This window comes from Mustela nivalis (genome assembly GCF_964662115.1).
Source record: "Mustela nivalis genome assembly, chromosome: 14".
NCBI classification, from domain to species: Eukaryota; Metazoa; Chordata; class Mammalia; order Carnivora; family Mustelidae; genus Mustela; species Mustela nivalis.
Genome location: NC_139033.1, coordinates 71,825,360 through 71,844,170, shown reverse-complemented (window position 1 = coordinate 71,844,170; position 18,811 = coordinate 71,825,360). Strand labels below are relative to the sequence as shown.

Sequence of the window (18,811 nt, the reverse complement as noted above, 5' to 3'; positions counted from 1 at the left end):
CTTTTACTGTCAAGAAAACTAATGGAACTAGGATTTACTTTTAAAAGTTTAGATGATGGAAAAAGGAGAAAAATGTTCTTAGTAAGAGACAAAGTCTCTTTAACAGAATCTGGAAGTTTTAATAGCCTGACGTGTCCTGTGTGTGTGAGGTGTGGTGACTCATCAATTTATTCAGGAAACATTTTCTGAATGCCAACAGTATCCCGAAAAAAGATGTGCTCAATGAAAACTAATGTTTGCACTGACAGGACAAGAAAGGATAAGCTTGATGACACGAATGGTTTTTATCAGAGGTTTTCAGAAACCTGCATGTTACACTGGTTCAATCAGGAGTTTATGATATTGGTTAAGCTTAGTGAACATAGATTAGCTGTGATTGGATACTTTCGATAAAATGCTAAACAAAATTGCTTGCCTATGGGGGGAGAAGACATTTGGCATAATAATGTAAGTGGCCAAACTATTTTTAAGTAAAATATTAACTTTTTTAGATGTTTTGTAATCAATTTGCCTTCCAAAATTAAGACTAACATTAACTCATTAACCTGAGTTTCTGAGGGTCATGCTGAAATTCTAGGAACTTCGCAGTGATAGAACTTTAAATTTATTTCTGTGATAACAGGTTCTCCCTCCCTTCCTTCTAAATAGGGCAGACAGCCATTTTTATGGAAATTTTAGTGATAAATACTCCAGTATGTTTAGCTGGAGTATTAGAGGTAGAAAGAACTACTCAACGATCTGACCTACCAAGAGATGACTACCTATGTCAGTTTGGGCATATAATAGAACTAGATCTAGAATACTATCTATTAGCTCCTACTTCAAGAATTATTATTTCACATGAACCATTTTCTTCTTAGCTTCTGCATGCATATCTCTTCATAAGTATTTCAAGTTTTGTAAGTATTTGATTGTAGGGAAAAGATGAATTTCATTTATTTTCTTCAAAATAATCTGTTCCTATAAATAAAGTTATTGTCTCATAAATAAGTTCTAAAGAATGCCCTTTAGGGACAGCTGGGTGGCTCAGTCGTTAAACTGGTGCCTTTGGCTCAGGTCATGATCTCAGGGTCCTGGGATTGGCCCCTGCATCCTGCTCGCTACTCAGCAGAAAGCCTGCTTCTCCCTCTCCCTCTGCCTGCCGTTCTGCCACTTGTGCTCTCTATCTCTCTGTCAAATAAATAAATGAAATCTTAAAAAAAAAAAAATGAATGCTCTTTAATGTCTTTATTATCACCTTTTTGTGGAAGACTGTTGAAGTTTTCATCTCCAAAAAATGTCTTATTGGATTGTTGTATTTAACCTCTGGAAGCTGTGAACTAAGAAAATCTTTGCTATAAATAACCTGGTTTTAGTTGACTCATTTGATAGGAAGTCTAAAATCGGGTGATAGCTAGTATCTAAATGTCATTGCCTCTTAGGGTCAGAGATTTTTTTTCTATTTCTAATGAAGCAGTTGATGTTGAAAGAAAATCATTCATGGGACATTACTAGAATTTCTGTCCACTTAGTTTTCTATGTGTTAAGAATCTCTTCGCTTATTTATTTTGTTTCTGGCTCACATTAAAATAAGGTCACTTTGATTTATGCATTAAAACACTTGTGTCAGAATTTTTAGATTTGCTTCTTCCCCACCCCCCTCTTCATTATCCTCAGATAGCCCTGCCTGAAGGTGACTTTCTTGATTTGAAAGTGTAAAGTTGGAGGATTAAAATGAATAAATCTTCTCCCTGGAAAAACATGCTATCTCAGTGATGACAGGATATTTTAATATCTTGTTCTCTGCCACCAAAGTGTGAACTCTTAATTCCACTTTCCTCTCAGATAAATAGCTGTGTCCTCTCAGGTCTCTATGGTTTACCCTGGAGTCCACCTTGTGTCAGAAACTGGCATTCACCAAACCCTGCTCTTTATTTTTGTAATTTGGTTATGTGTTAAGAACCTGGTAACTTCGACATCTGTGGGTAACAGAATGTGTAGAAAAAGCACTTATGCCATCCAGTTTGCCCAGTCTTGCCTCTTTCTACTTGATATTTCCCTTCCTTCCCCTCCCATATTAATCTTCACGGTGCATGTCCATTATTATGCATGCTTTTAAGGATGAGGGAACTAAGATGCAGGGACGTTAAGAAACCTGCTTTCAGTCCCACTGTTTGTAGTGGGGAAGCCGGATTTCAAATACAAGTGGACTTACTCCAAGTAAGTTCTGAGCCCAAGTTCTGACTCCACCTTTACTAACTCTGTGAAGATGGCAACTCACTTAAATGCCCTTGCCTTAGTCTGATCTGTCAATTCATGGTGTAATAATAATAATACCTCCCTTATGGGGTTGAGAGAGTTAAGAGAGTTAACACTTACATGTAACTCATAATGATAAAAATAACTACAAAGAATATGAAAATGATGTTGATGATGACAGTGAAGGTGAAGAACATTGATTTCTAATGTGATTAATATGTTGATGACTTAGGACTGATCACATCTTAGAGAGGCCAATCTCTGTCTGCGCAGGGGGAGGTTTTCATCTTACCAATGAAGTCAGATTTCAGTTAAAAATACAGTAAGGACTTCTTCCTTGCTTTGTGCTCCTAAAATATCTTGGCTCAAGAGAATTGTTCTAAAGAAAAAGTCTGCAGAAAAACATTGATTTGGCATCTTTGTTCCATGACGCTGAATGTCTACACAGGACCAATGTACCTGTTTAATATTCATCATCTGTTCTTCTGGGGCGTGTAAGCCAGACAGGCAGAGCATATGCCCTCAGTCTTTCCAAGACAGCTGTAGGAACTGAGAGATAATGAAAATTTAGACACAGGTGTGTGAACACACCCTTAAAAGCATATATGACCTTAAGTCAAACTGAAACTCTTCTCTTGCATTGCAGCTCGGGGCTGCAGTATACTTAGGAACTATGGAAATTTTGAATTCCTAAGTTGACCATTCTTCCTGTAACATGAATAGCTATTTGAATGGAGAGAAATCATAATGACGGCTTGCAAGTGAGAAGGCAGTCATTGCCTCTTGGTCTTCACCTCCACCTCCAAGATAGCTCCGATAAGCAGTCCCATCTTTCGGACCTATTATGATGTCAGAAAAAAAAAAAATTCTTGTAGAAGGGATTTTGAAGTAGTGTTATCATTATACATTATGAAATAGTAATCACTAATATGATGAGATTATTATTAGAGGTATTATTAGAAACTATTATTAGAGGTCATTATTACAGGTACCTTAGAATGTGTTGGCAGCCAAGTCATTTTCCTGAAATAGTGCCGATGGATATTTCTTGGGGGTTCTGGGAATGAGAGCCCTGCTGGTAGTCCCAGATTTGGATGGTTGTGCTTCACATCATTAAATTATAAAGGATTTGAAATAGCAAATGGGTAACTGACCAGGAGAAATTTAAATAGTAATAAGATTTATCAATTTATCATTTAGATGTGCATATTATTCTCTCTCTTTTTTTTTTTTAAGTAATCTTTACAATCATCATGGGGCTTGAACTCACAACTCTGAGATCAACAGTTACATGTTCCACTGACTGAGCCAGTCAGACACCTCTGTTATATTCTTATGGGAAAATGTTTATATTGATATTTAATTGTCTCAAAGAAATACTCAAATAGGAACTAAGGATTTTTCAATAATTTTGCTTTTCCAAGAAATATTTTAATCAGGTGTTTGAGTATATATATCACATGTATGTGTGTATGCATATATATATATATATATGAACACTAGATATATAATATATATACACTCAAACATACCCATGTGTATATGTGTATATTTAGAGTTTTCAAATTAATACTTTTCCATTTCTAAAAATCATTCCTGGAAAAAAAGTCAAATATTTATGTTCATAGTTAAGTAATTAGGCATAACAGTAAATTTTGAAGTATCTAAAATAGATAAAAATAATCACTCTCCTACCTTAACTTAAAAAATCACATTCCTGATCACTTATTAGGGGTCCCCAAGGAAGCACATCTTGATTGAGTAGAGATAAGAATAAAGATTATGTAAGACTAGTTTCTTAGGATCTTATAGTCACTAAAATCTGAGAAACAGTGCTTTTATTCTTACTTTAAAAAAAATTTTAAGTCACTTTTTAGATAGATTTTGAGAAGCATGCATTTAGGGTAACCCAACAGGATTTTTGATTCCTTATACCTATTATTTTTGCTTTATGTATTTAAAAAGCTCTATTGTTCTTTTTATGATTATTATACCATCTTGGTGCTTTAAACCTTTTTGTCTATACAGATGTATCTCTTTTAGTTTTGTTCCGTGCTCTTTGTCATGCATTCTGTTTTATCTCATATAGTTTCCTTGCCTTCATTCTTGTTATTATTAGTCTGGTTTCCTTTTTTTTTTTTTTTTTTAAGATTTTATTTATTCATTTGAGAGAAAAACAGAGAGTGAGCCAAGAGAGGGTCAGAGGGAGAGGGAGAAGCAGACTCCCTGCTGAGCAGGGAACCCAATGCAGGGCTCTATCCCAAGACCCTGTGATCATGACCTAAGCTGAAGGCAGACACCAAACAGACTGAGCTACCCAGGTGCCGCTAGTCTGGTTTACCTTTTAAATCCACTTATTATAAACATTTCTGTTATCTTGTTTTAGATATGTCAGTTGTAACCTGATGTTTTGTTGTTTTTTTTTTTTTCTTTTCTTTTAGAGTTCATCAATTTTCTTTTCTTTTTTTTTTCCTCCTAATGTTCAAGCATGTTAGTTCCAGCCTTTGAGGAGTTGTGTTTAAATCTTTAGCATACTGGTCGATGTATTGATTTGTCAGTATCTATATTCCTCCACAATTTAAGATAAGAATATTAACATGTTTTCACTTTCTTCCGACAACCTTCTTCACTCCCCCTGCCTGCTTGATCCCACACTGAGATCATCTGGGAATCTCACCTTAATGACCCTCTTGTTTTACATTGTATGCCGATTACTCATAGTTATGTATATTTAAATACTTGTCACTATTTTCCAGAGTTTAATGCTTATTTTAATTTTATTTTTCTTAGGTACATGTCTTGCTTCACCAGAATACAAATTCTGGCCTCTTTCAAGATAAAGGTGGCTTTTGGTGGCATAAAATCATAGTTTCAGTGACAGCTTCAATCTGAATTTTGAAGATACTGTTCCCTGTCAGTTAGGACCCTTAAGAAGGAAATCCTATAGAACTGATTGTCCTTCTTAAGTCAGAAGCCTACAGAGTGCATGTTATCCTTACTTCCTGAAACATCAAATGAAATATGTCATTTCAGACCCTTTGGTCCCTCTTTTTGACACTTAGAAGATACTCTTGGACTAAACCCTTAAATGACTCTTAAGTTCTGGATATGCTGATTAAATTCTTTACTCTCCCACTCTTCTCTTTTATATGATTTTATAAAAAAGATATTGGAGCTTGAAGAACTATTTGCAATTCTCTTACCTTTTCTCTTACACTTTTTTTAATGTAATTACATTTATAATTTATTTATATAAAGTACATATTATTATTAATTTTTTATTTTTTATAAACATATATTTTTAACCCTCCTACACTGTTGGTGGGAATGCAAGCTGGTGTAGCCACTCTGGAAAACAGCATGGAGGTTCCTCAAAATGTTGAAAATAGACTGCCCTATGACCCAGCAATTGCACTATTTGGTATTTACCCTAAAGATCTCTTACACTTTTTATCTTACTGTTTATTAATGTTATCTTTGGGGACATTTCCTCCCCTTTATCTCCTGTCTCATTAATACACTACTTCTCTTTCATCTCAGTTATAAGACCTACCGTGCAATAATGTTTATCCACACTATTGATTCTTTTTGATACTCATGATTTAAATGTCTATGATTTCTGTATTTATTTGTCTAGTCAATGTATTCTTGTGTAGTACATGTAATATTCTAATGTGTATAAAGATACTAGTCATTTACTATAGCCTTTCCTTTGCTCTTTTACACTTGTCTTTTAGGGTATTCTCTTTATTGTGGAATTTTGTCTTTCTCTTTTGATGGTGCTGATTTTTAGCAATGGCTTGATTATTCTCTGTGGTCTGCTCTAGTTTGCATTTTGCTAGTGTCTGTTTCTACACCTAAGGGTACAAATTCTGATTATGAGATCTGGCTTATGGGTGACACTCAGGCTTCTTAGAATCAGGTGTGCCTGCCCTCTTGCTTCCTAGCAAACACTAGCTACCAGGGGCCTTTCTATTCCCAGAACCTACATTCACTACTTTATCCTGGAGGCTAAATATGCTTACATTGAACCTCTCAGCCACTGCATAAATAGTTGCCCAGTTGATCGGTCTGGAGAATTTCCTTCATGATTCCTTGTTGATCCTGCCTCTATTAACATAGGAAACCCTCATTCTCATTTCTCTCAGCTATGGGATGTATTTATCCAGCCTGTTTCCTTCCCTTTCTAATGACTTATGCTTTATAGCTCTCAGAGATTTGGTAAATTAACTGTTTTCTGCTAGTGGTAGTCTTTCCTTCCTTTTCTCTTCATTTTCTTTTTTTTCCTTTTTTTGGTGATTTTAGTGGAGGCTTTAAAAAATATATTGTTTCCAAAACTTACATACACACACACGCACGCGCACACACACATGTGTGTATATATACATATACACACATACATGTGTACATGTATACATATACATGTATGTGCATATACGTGCGTATATACTTATACATGTTCGTACATGTGTACATGTATGTGTGTGTGTGTATAAAAATGATGTTTCCATAATTTTCCAGGGCTTGAAGCAAAAGAGATTGTAGATGAATATGACAAGTTTACCATCAATACCAATTTCCTGTCCATCCTTGACAATTTGCTTTAAAGGGTATAAATTCTAATTTTAAAACCCTAATAATATAAAATTCTTTTCCAGCTGTCCATTTCTCATTTTATAAGCAGTCTTCTGCTTACTCTGTTCTTAAATACGTCATCAAATTTAATTTTAGAATCCATAAGGAACCCACAGAATAGATCACAAGATAATATTACTCATAACAAAAGAAATAAGATTAGAGAGGGACAAATCTTGTATCTAAGATGCTTACAGATATTCTGTCACCATTCACTGCCATCCTCACTGTCTTCTTGCTGTTAATGACCACAAGTGTTTTAACACCTGGATTGTTACTAATTACTAGAGATTAGTTGATTTTTCTAACTGGGCTCTTAGCTTAGAGTTTGGAAAATGAGGAAGGGTTTCATAAACCATCTTTATAAGTAACTTAGTTTTATAAGTAACTTTCATATAACTTCTCAGTATCCAAATCACATAATTTTCCAAGACTAAAAGTCTTCTTTCAGAATTATGAGTCATCGTAAACATATGGTTTCTGTGGAGGTACTAAACAAGTCTGATATTTAGCTGTTGTGAAAGAATTCGGGGTGGAAAATGGGGAATTAAGCATTTGCCTGTAAACTCTGTTTGAATCAAAAAGTAGTCAATATGAATATTCTGAAATAGAACTAGAAATTATGAAACACACATTCACAGGTTAGGGCACTTCATAAAAAGCAAATGAAGAGATAAATTGGTCAGTATAACTTGTACTTCACAACAAAAATTAATCATTCCCAATATATGATTTCCAGTGTAATTTGTAATGAGATTTGACATCTCCCTCTTTCTTTTATTCAAGAAATATTTTTAAAAATATTTATTAAGTACCTATTATGAACCAAGTACTTCAGACACTATCTCACTGGGAATTTGAAGACAAAATACCTTTGCCATGGACAAGCTTACATGCAAGCAAGATAATAATAATTTTTTTTTTTTTTTTTTGAGAGAGAGAGAGAGAGAAAGGGAGTGTCCATGCACAGTGGGGAGGGGCAGAGGGAAAGAGAAAAGGTCTTAAGCTGACTCCGTCCAAAGTGTTGAGCCCAATGCAGGGCTTGACTTGGGAATGGATCTCACAACCCTGAAATAAGATCTGAGCCAAAACCAAGATCAGGTGCTTAACTGACTGAGCCCCCAAATGCCCCAATAATAATTACTGTTTTGTAAGCACAGCAGTCATGTGTATGGCAGGTGATATAGATATCCTATATCTATCACATTTAATTCTCATGTAAATCATATAATGTAAATATTATTAACCTCAAAAGACATTAAGACTTAGAAAGACTAAGTAACCTGCCAAAGGCCATGTAGCCAAAATGCTAAACTAAGTCTAACTCCAGAACTAGTTTTTGCCACTGAACAGCACTCCCTGCTCTTCTAATAACAAAATAAACAACAGATTTGCAAGTCACTGAGTTTCTCCTGTCTTTTTTTTTCTCAGCTTTACATATGAAAGTTGATTTCAGGTGGTCTCTAGGGTCTTTCCCAGTTGTCCGGTTTTAGACATTTGAGATGTTCGCTGTTGTGTTACCAACACAACAGCAGATGGCAGTAGAGAGTAAAGACCAACTAATCCAGTTCTCTCTATTTAGGCTTCTCTGATTCCAAGGATTCTTTTTCATTTCTGTTACTAGATATTCCACAGAAACTAGAACTGTAAAAATACTCTTATCCTATAGTGTATACTGTGAGGAATATTTTATCATATGTGTTAAAAACACATAGTTGCTCATTATAGTTATCAATATCTGCAAATAACCCAAACAGCTAAATCAGTCTCTGTTACCCATATTTTATATATCTGGAAATTCAAAGACTAAAGTAATGGTTTCAAAATGTAAACACATGTGAAAAAATATATATAGTATATCATACATAGGATATGCATATAAACGTGAACATGGAACACATTAGTATGTATGATTTAAAATTTATACCAGAACACAAAAGTATATGATGCACTAATTCACTCAATATTTATTAAGCAGCTGTTAAATAAGGCACTATTAGAAGCCTAGAGATCAAGTGGTAAACACATACAACTAATCAGACCCTGGCCAAGCCTGTGTTACTTTGAAGAGACAGCAGACAGTTACATAAAAAGAGAGGATGCTAACATATATAGTGTATCAGATGGTAATAAATGCAAAGGAGAAAAAAAATCAGGGAAGAATATGATTATGGGTGGAGGGAGGGTGTGTGTGTATATGTACCTATACTGATTCGAAAGTGTAAAAAAATACAAAATACTATCTTTTACTCCTGGTGGGAATCAGTTGGTGAGAAAACCAAGGTAGAACATAGATACCAGAGGTGTGGTGTGAAAACATCAGATCAAGGGCAGCAGGGCTGTGAAATGCTGATGCTAACCCTTAAAAGAAAGGGTAAATGTTAGGTTCCTAAAGGTGTTCCAAGTGGGTGAGATTACATGACAAATGCTTGAATTCGACAAGGAATACAAAAATCCTCTCTCTTCTGCCCCTTATTTATTCAAATAAATAAAAGAGAATTCTCTCCTATGCAACATTGCGTTACCCAGGTTTATATACAGGTAGTCTTCCAAATCTTTGGACTTGAGATATGCAGTGCATATCCTGCATGGCAAAGCCAAAAACCATCCCCTTGTAGCTTGTACAAAAATCCAATCCTAAAAACTGGTGGGAGGGTGAATGGAGTATTGCGTCAATGATGTTACTCCATTTTCTGTATAAGCCATCAGTTCCCCCATGACAGCAATTCTGCTCTTGTTTCTATCACCAAGAAACTTCTGTGTGCATATCACATGTTCTTAATGTACAGACTCTGACTCCCTAATTTTCTATTTTTATTTTCTAGAGATTTGGGGGTTGATTTATTTTTCTAAACTTAGAGAAGCATTTAGTAGGGGCACTTGGCTGGCTCAGTTGGTAGAGCATGCAACTCTTGGTTGGATGTGACTGTAGGACTTGCTTTGGCCATTAAATAAGAACAGAAGTACCATGTCACTGCTAAGAAGAAACTTTAGGAGCGGTGTGATGTGGTTTTGGAATATAGGTGGGGTTCACTGGGGTGAGGTCCCCAGCTGAAGACCAAGAAAGAATTCTTGAGACATCTTTGGTGCAAAATGCTGGTTTATTAAAGCCCAGGATAGGGCTTTAATAAGCTGCTGCCCTGGGGTCTTGAGGAGTGGCTGATTATATACTCAGGAGTTGAGGAGGTAAGGAAAAAGGGAGGTTTTGAAAGAACGTTTATGTATTAAAGAAGACACACAGGATCCTGGAGGCTTTGCTATTTTGTCAAGTTAAGGTTGTTTATCCCTCTGGTAAGGCATTAACACTAAGGTAGTTAGTTGGGAGCTTCCTGGAGGAAGGTTACATTTCTCCTATCATGCATCCTTATCAACAGGCTGCAGGTTTAAAGAAGAAATTTAATTTTAATTACATTTCCTTCTGCCTCAGCCTCCCTCAATTTTATGGAGGGGAGGGTGATGTTAGGGCCTCAGGAAACTGAGTTATGGGTCTCTGGAAGTTAGGCTATTGATAAGAAAGCTTTTTCCTTGTGAATCACTAGGACATTTATAAACAGGGAGACTCCAGTCTTGCAGGATTGTGATCTCTGTAAGTTAACTATTTGTTTTTCCTTTAGGACAGCCAGGAGTGCCTGAGGAATGTCACATATATCCCATGGGGGGAGGGGGCGGTGTCAGCCTCTGCTTTACCCTCAGTTAACCTTCTGCTCCCTCATCAAGTGTGTGGTCCCCAGTCTTTTCCCACTATGCTCTGGTGAACTTGGAAGCAGGTGTCCAGACGAAGTCCTGGTCAGCCTGTGCCCCTCAGTGACTACTGGAAACAGAGGGCCTTCTGTCAACCTCACTGGTCATGTTGTGTGAGCAAGAAACAAGCTTGTGGTGTGTTAAATCACTGGATTTTAACAATTATTTTGGAGTTATTGTTTCCATAACATACACTGATACAAACCTCTTCCTCAAGGACTTAAAAACTCCTTGAGAACAAAAAGCATCCTTATGAACTTTTTGGTCCCAAAGCACATAAATAATACTTGATGATAAATAATTCTTGAAATAATGTTTAAACCATAAAATCCAATCTGCACTTAATTTAAGGCTTTGGTAGCTAACCCTTAAATATGAAAGTTTTCCTTTAGCCATTTGAGGAGTAGTCATTTCCAAAGCCAATGCTCAATATGAAAACAATATTCGTTTTCTTCGAGTAAAATGTTATTAAAGAAGAGATGTTGTGAAGGATTTGATACTGTGGCTGAACATTGAGCTAAATTTTGCATGTTACCAAATATGAACCATCCCCACTCAGACTGGCACCATCTTGCAGGATCGTCTTGGGTGTGTTTGGGTCTTCTACTTTTAGAGTGATAGTTGAGACAAAGAAAAGAATAAAGTTACATAAGACTTTCAGTCAATTAAATTCATGCTAATACTTCAACCAGTGTTTGTTTCTCCTTCTAAAGGAATGATACATCCCTGTGTCTGGGTGTATTATTGTATAGTTGTGATTTATACTTGTTGATTTCCTGTAGTGATTTACATGGAGCTATTACATGAACTGATCAAATCCATACAGAATAGAGATTCTTCTCAACCTGGAAGAAATCGCAGTTTCAAAGATAGATGAACAGCTTACTTTGCCAGCCTGAGACGACCTTTGATTAAATCCCTTGAAGAAAATTTAATTTTAAAAGAGCCATATCATAGGAGATAGTAGCGTTTTTTTTTCTCTCTCCCTTTCAACACAGTATCCCCGACAGGGCTTCAAAGGTGACAAGTTTATATACTATCCCTCAGAAAATCTTCAGAGAATGAATATTTATACCTAGGGGATCAGAGAGCAAGTGAGAACCATCAGGAGAAAGTGCTCCATGCTATAAAACCAAGCGACAGGATCACCTGAGGAAAAATGGCAAAGAAGAAGCAGGATGACAGTCATGATTCCCTTGGACCTCACCCCAAAGGCTGCACTCTGCTCAAGAGAACTGAAGAGTTACGAAATGGCTTTTTAAATTTTTATAATACTTTTGGTTCAAAGTGATCCTGATGCCATAAAATCACTTTTCAGGTTTATCTGCAAATGCAGAATCTACATGAAAGTGAAAAATCCCATATTTTATTTATTTTTTTAAGAGTTTCATTTTTTTTTAAGATTTTATTATTTATTTATTTATTTGACAGACGGAGATCACAAGAGGCAGGCAGAGAGGGAAGCAGACTTCCTGCTGAGCCGAGAGCCCAATGTGGGGTGAAAAATCCCATATTTTAAATATATTTTTAAGTATACAATGCTGAGTACCAGACTTTTCTTGTCATTCCAGAAATAAGGCAAATAGAAAACTAGATTAGCCAAGATGTGGTAGTGTAGGACACCTTTGAATGTTTCCCCGTAGCTTGGCATCATAAAATCTTACAGACTGTGGTGAACTCCAGGAAGCTGACCCTTTTAGGAAATTCTTAACTGCAGTTTCAAGGACACGGGCTGTTTGGAGAAATAAAAGTCATGCTGGTATATGAATTTTAAAAAAGAACCAAACCACATATAACAACACATTCTCATGACTCTAATTAAATATGATAACAGATGAGAAAGAGATGAGTCTTTGCCATGAAGGGTGGCAAGAGGAAAATGCCACAGTACAGCTTTAGCCAGGAATCAAAGTTTCCAAGTGTTCCTTGGAACGTTTCAAGAGCTACCTGCTGTTTTTGTGAGGGTTCAGTAATGATCTCACATCTTTCAAAGACAAGAGACAAATGATTTCATCTCTCTACCTCCCTATTTGGGTTCATAGATTAAAGTAATAAACATTTAATGGAAGATAGATCAATACTTTAGAGTTCGGTGTGTTATTTTTTGTCACTTTTTCAGAACAGGTGACATCCAAGGCTAACCTCTGGGCATTTAGCTGTTTCAAAATGTAGGTAATAAAACCTGGACCTGGCATTACTGAGATGTTAGAAACTGTCCCAGTCTCCATTGGATTATTAATAAAGTAGATAGTGTTTCAAATTAGCATTTAAAAGGCTTGTTTTTAGTGTCAGCTTTAAACTTTGCTAAAGCTGCCTTAACTTCTATGAACCTTAGTTTCTTTTCCATAAATGTAAGAGAAAATAATAAATTCATACCCTGCCTGCACCTGAAGATGGAGTAAGATCTGTAATTGAAAGAATTGGTATGTGGCAAAACACCTTATAAATCTGAAGGCTTATTATACTAATATGAATATAATATTAGTGCTTGCTTTTCTGATGTGAAATATTTTCTCCCCAAATCTTTCAGTAAGAGAACCAGAAATATTAGCCTCTTTGACCTCAGCAGGGTTTAGCTATATGCCCACAGAGACACAGGGCCATAAAGAATGTATGAGAACTTGGCATTTGACCCACCTGCTCAGGTAGGTGTGTAGAGAGCCACTTATCCCACTTCACTATAAATGTTTAATTATCTGTCTCCCCGGCTGGAACAGGGGTAATGCCTGTCTTAGGAATCACTAGGTCTCTAGCACTAGGCATAGGGCCCAGCATAGAGTAAGCCCCTAATAAGTAATAATGAATACATGAATACAACGATGGATGGATGGATGGATGGATGGATGGATGGATGGATGGATGGATGGATAATCCCAGAGACAATTATGACTACACTCAGAAAAAAAGCCAAAACTTAGTCCAAACCCATGGTTACAGTAGGGTATCCTAGAAGAGAACAGGGTTGGCAGTCCCCATGTGGGCCGTCTGTCCTTGGGTAATATGCTGAAGATGGAGACTGACCAAGAGCAAGGCAAGGCCTCTGACAGAATACAGGTTAGCAAAGTCAAACTCAGAAATAGGACTAAGGCAGATAGCCAGCTCCCAGAAGGGAGTTGGAATGCTTATCAGTTTACCAGAAAAGGATTTCCATAATTGGACTCGGGCAAAATCCCAGACTAAGGAATGAAAGCCATCGGGGAGCTCAGGTTTGGGCCAAGCAAATAATTTTGAAAAGAGGGAGATGATGGAAGACTGGACCAGGAGAATCGTTGCAGGAGCATATGCCCTAGATAAGACAACTGGCCTGGGTAAATTGGCCGAACAGCAGGAGGTGACCTGCAGCCAGCCTGCCAGGACTGACTTGGGAATTAGAACAGTACTGGTACGGTGTGCCAGCAGCATCAGTGAGCCCAGTGACACTGAACTAAATATAGCCCAGGCACTGGCTGTCTTCTGTGTAGCATGATCATCCATCCCCATGTGCATCAAGTTTTTAATTTCTGTATGAGACTAAAGCTTACATGTGGACTAATGCTTGCAAAGAAACATTTTAAAGAACTCTGTATACAAGTAGTTCTTAGAGTCTACTCAGAAAGGTGTTGCTATAGAGAAACAGGGACAAATGTCAGTTCTTCTTTTTCAATTCCCTGGCAGTTTTTATACCTGCTTTTGCCTTGACAATTAATACTCAGACTTTCCATAATTGTTGGCATTTACCTCAGAATGGTCCCCTCACCCTCCCCTGGTTTGGTGCAGGATTGGCCTAGCAGAGACCATTCATCTATCACAGTTTCCAGTTTCTATCCGTCCACCCACATTCTAGAATTTGTGTGACTGCCAAAGGAAGAAAAGAATAAAATTATCCAAGTCCCCCTTAAATCTTAGATTTTTATACAATATGGGTGAGCAGGTACTGCTTGAATGATGGGACACATCAATATCAATGCTACTTCTGAGCAAAAAAAGATTTGCCAAACTGCACGCTTCATGCTTTGTCATGCTGTGAAAAACTCCCAAGTAATTTAGAATCAATATGGTACAAGATAAGTATAAAAGGCAAAATTTGAATTTCATTACTTTAAAATGTCAGAAATGGGCTCTGTTGGCTTAGATTAATGTTGCAATTCTTCCTCCTAAATGTGAGTAATCACATTTCTTCAAAGACTAACACATTTCTTGAAAATGGCTGAATAAGAACTTTTGAATATCTTTGGTATGAAGAAATTCACCAACTTTCCATTCTGTTTTTCCTAATAATCTATCCAGCCGCATGTGGAATAGGTGGGATGGACTGTGCCCTTCTGATTCAAATAGGGGTTTTGGTTCCTCGTCAAATCTCAGTGATGTTATGGAAAAGCTATTCTTTAGGTGATAAGCAGATGCATGCAATTGTAATGACTCCATTCTTGATTCAGATGAAGGTGATGGACCACCATTTTTTTCTCCAGGTAATGTGTGTCTTCAGACATGATACAAATGGACTAAAAGTAACTTTGACATCCACCCTTAGCTACTACGCCGAAGCCATGTTGGACTTGATTTCTAGTCTGTCAGCGAACCTTTGAAAGAATGTTTGGGGGGCACCAGTGTGGCTCAGTCAGTTAAGGATCTGCCTTATGCTGAGGTCATGCATGATCCCAGGGTCAGATCAAGCCCTGTGTTGGGCTCCCTGCTCAATGGGGAGTCTGCTTCTCCCTCTCTACCCCCCAGTTGTGCTAGCTCTCTCCGTCTCTCTCTCTCAATTAAATAAAATCTTTAAACAACAACAAGAAGTATGCTTGGTAGCTAGTCTTCATCTCATAAATAGGTTCTGATCTGTTTCTTTGTATTGCTAATGGCTTCCTATTCATACGTAGAGCTTGATCATGATGTAAGCAAACAAACACAGATTGGGGATATAAACTAAGTGGTGACGTTATATTCACCTTGGCAGTATTTATAAAATATCTTTCTAAATAAAAAAAGGGGTGCCTGGGTAGCTCAGTTCATTGAGCATCTGCCTTTGGCTCAGGTCATGATCCCGGGGTTCTGGGATTGAGCCCCACATTGGACTCCCTGATCAGTGGGAAGTCTACTTTCCCTCTGCCTGCCCCTCCCCCTGCTTGTGTGTGCACACACACGTGCTTGCACACGCTCTCTCTTTCTGTCTCTGACAGATCAGTAAGTAAAATCTTTTTTAAAAATGTTCGTATAATCTGCAATCTCTTATTCTGCTATTATCCATATGCAGATTAATATGCTAATTGTGCATATGTTATGATAAAGTAAGCTATTTTATTTCCCTGTAAGATTGCATGAATATTTCTTATAAAGACAGGGAGCTCTTGGAGAATTTAGAAATGGTTACATTACAACAAAATTATTCATTCTGCTTTACTTCAGAAGAAGTTAAGGAAGATTTGACTTTAATTATCTCTTGAAAATCAAACATCGGAATAAGTTGCTAGAATAGGCTAGAAAATGTGTTTTATAGCCAAGCATCCCTTGTCCCAGGATCAGGTACCTGGAGTAAAAACTAAGGGTCATCAGAATCTCCGTCTGGTCATACCTCTGAACTCTGGCCTTCTGGACCTGCTTAGCTTAGAGACCAAAGGTGAAGGCACTGTTGTTCCCAGACTCATATATCAAAATGTCTTCATCTGTATGTTCCACAGATACTTACACTGTCTCTTCAAGAAGGGACTTTGTATCAATCTCATATCCTACAAGGCTCTATAGTCCCAGTATACTCTTTTGATTACTACTGATCTAAAATAATTTTATCAGTCATTTTTGTATTATTTTTCTTTCAAGAAAGATTTACTGAGAATACTTCAGGTACTGTGCTAAATGCTAGCTAGGGATACAAATAGGTAATGTCCTGATACACCTAATTAAGCATCTCCTTTACTTCAATCCCAGCATGGTACACAGACCTATTTTTTAACCATTTATAATTATGTTAATCTGCATGATTTCTCATGAGGCTCTGAACCCCCTGGCAAATTTAAAAATTTCATTTTTAAATGTTCCAAGAATTATTCAACCAACATTTATTGGATGCCAAGATGATATGGAAAGACACCCAGTTTTGCTAGGCTGGGAACAGTAGGTCTGATGAATCATTTATAAGCATACTTACCCCAATTGATCTTGCTCACTTCGGGTCTATGATTAGGTAAATATTGTTATTGAGATTTGGGCAGTAGTTCATGTGCAATCTTTAGGTGCTCTACCAGTAAGTCAACAATTGTACAACCAACCACAAGGAGTAAAGTTTACAAAATTCCATGTATGATTTTATTCATCAGAATTGAAAATAATCAGCTTACCGGTCAGTTCTGTTGTGGTTAGTGCCTTTGTACAGTCAGTAGTCAAATGTCAGAAGGAGACATACAGATTGAAGGTAAGTGGAAGTTCTGTGTGGAATCTTCTGGTGTTAGTGCTCTAAGGTCAGTATGGTTCCTATGAGGTCACCACCATTCTTAATAACTGAAGTTGTGTCTGTTTACATATATGTTTAAAAAGTTTCAAAGATTCTGAAAGAATACTAAAGGATTAACCTTTTTAAACAGAGAATACTAAAATGCTTAAATGTTATAGGAGGCATGGTCAAGAACAAAGCATTCTAGTTAACCTATTCATTGATTTAAATAGTACGTAGGAGATATAGTTATCAGATTATGAAACTGGGAAGCCTGGGTGGCTCAGTTGGTTAAGTGTCTGGATGCCTAGGTGGCTCAGTTGGTTAAGTGTCTGCCTTTGGCTCAGGTCATGATCTCATGTCATTTGGTTAAACATCTTCCTTCAAGCTCAGGTCATGATCTAGGGTCTTGGGATCAAGTCCCACATCGGCTTCTTGCTCAGTGGGGAGCCCGCTTCTCCTCCTCCCTCTGCTGCTGCCTGCTTATGCTCTCTCATTCTCTCTGTCAAATAAATAAAATCTTAAAAAAAAAAATGAAAAAAAGGTTATGAAACCAAAAATATTGTTCTTAATTATGCAGTATTTGCTACAATCTGATCTCTATTTCCTAGAAACTCAAAATATAGGTAACTCTAAAAACTGGAATTCAGTTATCAAGAATTGTTGAAAGGAGTTTGTTCCCTTTTTCTTTTATTTTAGATACATATAAAACTAATGGTTTTTTTTTTCCAGTGGTGGGGGGGGGAGATGATTATAAGACAGTTTTATGGAGAGTGACTAAGTGGCTAAGCCTTGTAGTGAAGGGGGACAAGGTAGGTACCTGAGTGAGGTAGGGCTGTTAAGTCAAGAGATGAATATGCCATTCTGGAGTACTGGTACCCAGTACAGTAGACCCATCCCTTAGAAGGGATAAAAATACAGTGTCGACTTAGGAAATCAATTTGTGTTATTATAACACTTTCATTATTTACTCATCTCTTGTGGATACTGTTTTTTTTTTTTTTTTTTACTTATAATGGTGTTTACTGCTGTTTTTTTCTTTGTCGGGAGAGGAGGGGTCACCGTGCAGAGTTTCCCCAGAACTGCCCCATGATAAGAGGCAACAGGACCCTTTCCTAAAGAGCACTACAATCACTACAAGAGACACTCTTCATTTTACATGAGGTGGAGACTTGGAATTTGCATTTTTGTCCAGTGTGACTGCTGACTCTCAACATTGGACTATCGGGGGAAATGTCAGCTTGCTTAATTGTGTGCCCATTGATTGCAGTGTTAAAAATAGGGGTGTGTAGATATGTTTTCCATGGCTTTTTTCTATTGGAAGTTACACCCTTTTGTGGGGCCCTAACCAGCATTTAGAAAGAGCCCATTCACTCTTGGGTGTCTCGACCATGAATATCCCAAATAACAGGAATTGAGTGAATTGATTGACCTCTGTAGGAAAAAAAAAAAATCAAGCTTTAGTAGACTCTGTGTAAGAAATACCATGAGTCCTTTGTACTTTGCCCTTTTCTCTTATAAGAAATTTGTTGTCCTTTGATTTTTAGTTGTTTGAAAAATTCTGGTTTGCCAAAGATGAACTTTGCATTCTTTTTCTCATTTCTCATCACTTATTTGTATTCACTGACAGTGACTGCTAAATACCTCGCTAATTATCTGTGAAGTTTCTGCATTTAATGTACAGTACAGGAGAGGTATTCTCTATTACTTGGTTTATGTCTTGTGCTACTTTTAAATACTTTATTAAAAAATATAGTTGTGACATTTTTTAGTCTTCTGTACTCCCTGATAAGA

The 18,811-nt window shown here is 37.0% G+C and overlaps 1 protein-coding gene and 1 long non-coding RNA gene across 2 annotated transcripts in view; one reads left to right on the top strand and one right to left on the bottom strand.

Moving 5' to 3' along the window:
• Window positions 1–18,811, top strand: part of DLGAP1 (DLG associated protein 1) — an 812,994-nt gene that overhangs the window by 351,442 nt on the left and 442,741 nt on the right. The gene's annotated exons all lie outside the window — the stretch shown is intronic.
• On the bottom strand, window positions 1,032–17,064 carry LOC309847835. Its single transcript, XR_014302664.1, has 3 exons — window positions 16,926–17,064; window positions 2,531–3,077; window positions 1,032–1,319 (listed from the first exon to the last, which is right to left on the bottom strand). It is a non-coding gene; the product is annotated as an uncharacterized lncRNA (long non-coding RNA).